The sequence below is a fragment of the Mandrillus leucophaeus genome, unplaced genomic scaffold, assembly GCF_000951045.1.
Source record: "Mandrillus leucophaeus isolate KB7577 unplaced genomic scaffold, Mleu.le_1.0 Scaffold1242, whole genome shotgun sequence".
Taxonomy (NCBI): Eukaryota; Metazoa; Chordata; class Mammalia; order Primates; family Cercopithecidae; genus Mandrillus; species Mandrillus leucophaeus.
In genome coordinates, this window is record NW_012100788.1 from 414,247 (window position 1) to 421,067 (window position 6,821).

The window sequence follows — 6,821 nt, forward strand, 5'->3', positions numbered from 1 at the left end:
TGATGCTGAATATTGGTCTGAAGTTTTCAGACCAATAACATCAGTTAGGGAGGCCCCATAGCATGAGTTAGGGAGGAGTCCTTCCTTTTCCATTTTTTTGAATAGTTTCAGCAGGAATGGTACTAGCTCTTCTTTGTACACCTGGTAGAATTCAGCTGTGAATCTGTCTGGTCCTGAGTTTTTTTTGGTTTGTAGACTATTTATTACTGCCTCAATTTCAGGACTCATTATGGATTTGTTTAAGGACCCAATTTCTTCCTGGCTAAGTCTTGGGAGGGTGTATGTGTCCAGGAATTTATCTATTTCTTATAGATTTTCTGGTTTATGTGCATAGAGGAATTCATAATATTTTCTCATGGTTGTTTGCATTTCTGTGGTGCCAGTGATAATATTCCCCTTATCATTTCTATTTATTTATTTATTTATTTATTTATTTATTTTATTTTATTTTTTTTTGAGACGGAGCTTCGCTCTGTCGCCCAGGCTAGAGCGCAGTGGTGCAATCTTGGCTCACTGTCAGCTCCACCTCCCGGGTTCATGCCATTCTTATGTGAGTTTTCTCTCTTCTTTATTCATCTAGCTAGCAGTCTATCCATTTAATTAATTTTTTTTTTAAAAAATACAGCTCCTGGATTCTTTGATCTTCTGAATGTTTTTTTTTTTAATGCCTATCTCCTTCAGTTCAGCTTTGATTTTGGTTATTTCTTATCTTCTGCTAGCTTTAAAATATGTTTTCTCTTTGTTCTTTAATTCTTTTAGTTGTGATGTTAGGTTGTTAACTAGAGATTCTTCTAACTTTTAACGTGGGCATTTAGTGCTGTAAATTTTCCTCTTAACACTGCCTTAACTGTGTCCCAGAGATTCTAGTATGTTTTCTTTTTGTTCCATTAGTGTCAAAAAACATATTGGTTTCTGCCTTAATTTCATTATTTACTCAAAAGTCATCTAGGAGCAGGTTATTCAATTTCCATGTCATTGTACAGTTCTGAGTAAATTTCTTAATCTTGATTTTGAATTTGATTGCATTGTGTTCTGAGAGACTGTTATGATTTGAATTCTTTTATGTTTGCTGAGGAGTGTTTTTACTCCTGATTATGTGATTGATTTTAGAGTAAGTGAAATGTGGTGATGAGAATAATGTATATTCTTTTGGTTTGAGGTCAAAAGTTCTGGAGATAACTATCAGGTCCATTTGATCCAGTGCTGAGTTCAAGTCCTGAATATCATTGTTAATTTTCTGTCTCAATGATCAAAGTAATATTGTCTGTGGGGTGTTAAAGTCTCCCACTGTTGTTGAGTGGGAGTCTAAGACTCTTTGAAAGTGTCTACGTACTTGCTTTATGAAACTGGGTACTCCTGTGCTGAATGCATATATATTTAGAATGGCTAGATCGTCTTTGTCAACTGAACCCTTTACCATTATGTGATGCCCTTCTTTGTCTTCTTGGATCTTTGTTGTTTTAAATTCTGTTTTGTCAGAAACTAGGATTGCTTTTTTTTGTTTTCCATTTGCTTGGTAGGTATTTCTCCATCCCTTTATTTTGAGCTGGGTGTGTCATTACACATGAGATGGGTCACTTGAAGGTGACATACCAATGGGCCTTGGCCCTTTATCCAGCTTGACACTCTGTGTCCTTTAGTTGGGGCATGTATCCCATTTGCATTTAACTTTAGTATTGATATGTCTTTTATCTTGTCATCATAATGCTGGCTGGTTATTGTGCAGACTTGTTTATGTGGTTGCTCTATACTGTCACTAGACTGTGTACTTCAGTGTGTTTTTGTAGTGGCTGGTAACAGTCTTTCCTTTGCATATTGGGTGCTTCCTTCAGGAGTTCTTGTAAGACAGATATGGTGGTAACAATTTCCCTCAGCATTTGCTTGTCTGAAAAAGATCTTATTTCTCCTTTGCTTATGAAGTTTAGATTGGCCAGATAGGAAATTCTCCATTGGAATTTCTTTTCTTTAAGAATGTTGAATATTGGCCCCAAATCTCTTCTGGCTTATAGGGTTTTAGCTGAGAAGTCCACTTTTAGTCCAATGGGCTTCCCTTTGCAAGTGACCTGAGCTTTGTCTCTAGCTGCCTTTAACATTTTTCTAATTCATTTTAACCTTGGAGAATCTGATGATTGTGTCTTGGGGATGAACTTCTTGTGGAATATCTTACTGGGGTTCTCAGTGTTTCCTGAATTTGTATGTTGGCCTTTCTAGCTACATTGGGGGTGTTCTCATGGATAATATCCTAAAATATGTTTTCCAAGTTGGTTCCATTCTCCCCAACTCTTTCAGGTACACCAGTCCGTCGTAGATTCAGTCTCTTTACATAATTCCATATTTCTTGGAGGCTCTGTTCATTCTGCCAGTAATACATGTGACTGAATTATAAAATTCTCGTAGTGTGTTTTTAGCTCTGTCAGGTCAGTTGTGTTCTTCTGTATACTGGCTATTTTATCTATCTGCTCCTGCAATGTTTTATCATAAGTTTTAGCTTTCTTGTAATGGGTTACAATGTACTCTTATAGCTCAATGAACTTCATTCCTATTCATAATCTGAAATCTGCTTCTGTCATTTCAGCCATCTCAGCCTCGCCTGTTGTGAACCCTTGCTGGACAGGTGACATGGTCATTTGTAGGAAAGAAGGCATTCTGGCTTTTTGAGTTTTTAGCGTTCTTGCACTGATTCTTTCTCATATTTGTGGGTTTATGTACCTACAATCTTTGAGGTTGCTGACCTTTGGCTGGGTTTCTTTTCTTTTATTGATGAGCTTGAGGGTTTGATTGTGGTACAAGTTTGATTCAGCCAAATGGCTTAATTTCTGAAAGCTTTTAGGGGGCCAGTGCTCAGCTCCCAACCCCTGGCCTGCATATGCTAACTCTGGGGCCCTGACTTTGTTCTCTGGCTCCATGAGGTTTGTAGTCCAATGTGCTGTGGGGCCCAAAGTGCAGCAGCTGCAGCAAGAGTGCTAGCAAATACAGGGGTACCTGCCTTCCTGCAGGCATTTACCACAGTGGCAGAGCCTAGGCAGCTGTGGAGGTGGGGAGCAGAAAGCCCCTTCTGAAGACTGTGCACACTGTTGCAGTGGAGGTGGTACTGGCTAGGGGAAGGTTGCTGGCCAGCACAGGTCTGGGTGCCTTCTTTGTTCCCTGCAAGCAGGAGTGATCACTCGGGGTGTGGGAGGATACCTTGTTCTCTGTGCAGCATTAGCACAGGGGCTAGGTGCTGCTGGGGGTGGGGCTTGCTGGCTCTGTGCCCACTAAGGCTTCATCTTCAATGGTGTTCGGTGGAGGTGGTGGGGGTATACTGTAATCTCGTGTGTTGGCAGAGCATGTGAAGCAAAACCTACTCGTGCAGACAGGTGCCATCAAAGGGATGTGGAGAGTTGCCATGGACTTGAGGAAACCTGAAGTATGAGGAGGGAATATGCAGGCTGCGCAGTGCCATAGGGGCCACATTTTTGACACTCTCCACTCATCAGGCACAGTCTACTAGTGCAGAAAGTATGGTGTGTGTCCCCAGGGCATCCAAGATTGCCCTGTAAGCTGGAGCGACCAGGCTGAAACCCTGAAAGAGTCCAGCAGACCAAGGAGTGCTCAGGTTGGATCAGCCCCATCTGGTGTGCAAGACTGCATGGCAGAGATCAGATCTGACCATTCCACTAGGTCTAAAGTCTCTTATGGGAGCAAGTTGAGGCAGGAGGGACGGCCGTCCCTGGCCATGCTCCACTACAGATGCTCCCACACTAAACCCTCTGGACTCCATGTCAGCTGGCTTTGTTTGTCTCCTGGGGGCTCCACCCCAGAGAAATGTGGGTCAGCAATTCTGCAGTGCAGTCATCCCAGGATGGAGAGTTTGTGCTGTGGGCCCAAGCCAGGGGTTCCTTGTCTGGTGATGAGCAGCAGGGGGTGTGTAGGACCCACTGGAGACAAACTGGCCTCCTCTTCTTGGGTCAACTGCAGCTTGTTGGAGGTGTGGACAAGGCACTTAGGTAGGGTCTTTGCTCCTTTGTTAGTCCAAGGGCAGCAAGGACAGGTCCACTGCAGAGGCAGTGGTAGAAAGACTTTCAGTTGCCCCTGGAAACTCTGTCCAGGGAGTTGTAAAGTTGCTACTGGCTCAGTATCTCTGGCAGGTGGACGCCCAGGCGTGGAAGACTTGCCTGGTGATGAGATATGGAAACAGACACCAATGTAACAGTCTAGGCATTTTTTGGTAGGATTGCTGTGGTATGCTGGATGCCCACTCCAGTTGCTAGTCACCTTGGAGTTTTTGGTACCTGGAGGTATTGCCACTGAAGGCTGCAAAACAGTAAAAATGGCAACTTGCCTCTCCCTCTGGGATCTCCATCCCAGGGAGGTATGGACCTGTTGCCAGCCTGAATGCATCTGAAGGAGCTGGCTGGAAACCCCAGTTGGTAGGTCTCTTCCAGTGAGGAGGAATAGGATCAGAGACCTGCTTTAAAAATCAGTCTTGCCATGTTGTCATACAGCAGCTGTGCTGTGCTGGGAGTCTGCTTTAGCCTCTGGTCACCTCAGAATCTCCAAGTCCAAAGGCTGAAACAGCTAAGTTGCCCAAAGAGCAAAGATGGAGGCCTGCCCCTCCCCTTGGGAGCTCCAACTGAGGAAGCCTTCAAATCTCTGTTGGCCAAAGAACACCCTCAAGGGTGGCTGGAGGTTCTGGTTGGGAGGTCCTGCCTAGTGAGGAGGAACAGGATTGGGAACTTGTTTTAAGAAGCAGTCTAGCCATGTTTTTGTATAGCAGCTGTGCTGTGTTGGGTAATCCCTTTCTCCCCTGGTCAGTTTGGACTCTCCAAAACCTGAAGGCTGGAATGGTTGTCACACAAACAGCAAAGATGGTGGTTCACTTTCTCTCGGGAGCTCCATCCTAGGGAGGTTTCAAAACTATTTAGCCAGATAACAGTGGTGGGGGTGGCTGGAGACCCTAGTTGGGAGGTCCCACCCAGTGAGAAGGAATGGGATCAAGGACCCACTTAAAGAAGCAGACTGGCCACATTTTTGTAGAGCAGTTGTGCTGTACTTGGGAGTCCCTTCCACCCCGGGTTGGGTTGGACTCTCCAAAGCTTGAAAGTTGAAACAGCTAAGTTGCCCAAATAGCAAAGATGGAGGTTGGCCCCTGGCCCCTGGCCCCTCTCCACAGGAGCTCTATCTCAGAGAGGTGTAACACTACTACCGGTGTCTGGCTGGAATTCCAAGCTACTGGGTCTTATCCTATGAGATGCCATGGAAGTGGGGCCTGTAGACTGTTGCTGCTTGGCCCTCTGGATTCAGCCTCTTTCCTAGGGCATGTACCGGGGTCTGTTCCTGCTTTGCTTGACTTGCAATTGCTTTTTTAGGGGAGCCCAGAAAGCCCAAATATCTAAGGCTCCTCGGTCTCTGCACATGCCTGTGCAGCTGCTCTGCATAAACTTCACCAGCTCTGTGTGTCAGACTGAAGACCCTGGTGGAGTGGGTTCACAAGGGGATCTCCTGACCCAAGGGCTGCAAAGATTTGTGAGAGAAGCATGGTTTCCCAGGGCCACACATTCACTCACTGCTTCCCTAGGTTGGGGACGTTCCTTGGCTCTGTGCTGCTCCCTGGTGGGTCATCATCTTACCTTGCTTTTCTCTGTTCTCTGTGGGTCAAGTTGTTTCCTTGATTAGTCCCAATGTGACTACCTTGATATTTCAGCTGAAGTTGTTGTATTTACTCACCCCTTCCATTCCATCCTGTGAGAGCCACACATACTAGCTACTTCTTGTCTGATACCTTTATCCTCAATTATTTGTTTGTTTGTGTATTTTTTCTTGGAACTCTTAGTTTATCCAAATCTTAAATATTATTTTAAATAAAATTTCTTATAAATAGTAATGAGAATAAATTTATTCTAAATTAGAATAAATATCAGAAAATGTGACCCTGTGTGATGGCTCACACCTGTAGGCTCAGCGCTTTGGGAGGCTGAAGTGGTTATATCACCTGAGGTGAGAAGTTCAAGACAAGCCTGGCAAACATGGTGGCACCCCATCTCTACTAAAAAACAAACAAACAAATAATTAGACGGATGTGGTGGTGCATGCCTGTAATTCCAGCTACTGGGAGGCTGAGGCAGAAGAATTGCTTGAACATGGAGGGAGAGGTTGCAGTGAGCTGAAATCATGCCACTGCACTCCAGTCTGGGCAACAAGAGCAAAAAGTCAGTCTCAAGAAAAAAAAAAGAAAGAAAGAAAAAGAAAATGCAAGTAAACATGAGATGATAAATAGCAATGGTATATCCAACTGCTATTAATCATATTTTAAATATATATAATTACTCTTTTTTTCTCTAAACTTGAGGTGGAGCAGAGAATGAATACTGTAGAAACACACACACACACACACACTAATTATAATATGAATGAATAATTCTGCAACATATACTGCAAATATTATTTGAGAAGATACTACAAATATATGGATGTAATAACAGGGAGAATTTTAAGTGATAATTTAGTTATTTGATACAGACCAAAGAAAAGTGGAATGGACATATCTGGAAACCAGAATAGTGATAAAATAAAAGATCTATTTCACAATGCACAGTAAATATGCAAAAAAAATTACACATGGGTTAGAAATAAATTTGGCTCTCAGCCAAAGGCTTCAGGACAGTTGTCTAAAGAGAAGTTGAGGCAAACTGAGTGCCAGGTAGATAAACTCAAGATAGGGTAGAAAATGGACTTTGAGAGTTCACTCATGATTTGGCTCTCTGTCTGTTATTGGTGTATAGGAATGCTTGTGATTTTTGCACATTGATTTTGTATCCTGAGACTTTGCTGAAGTTGCTTAT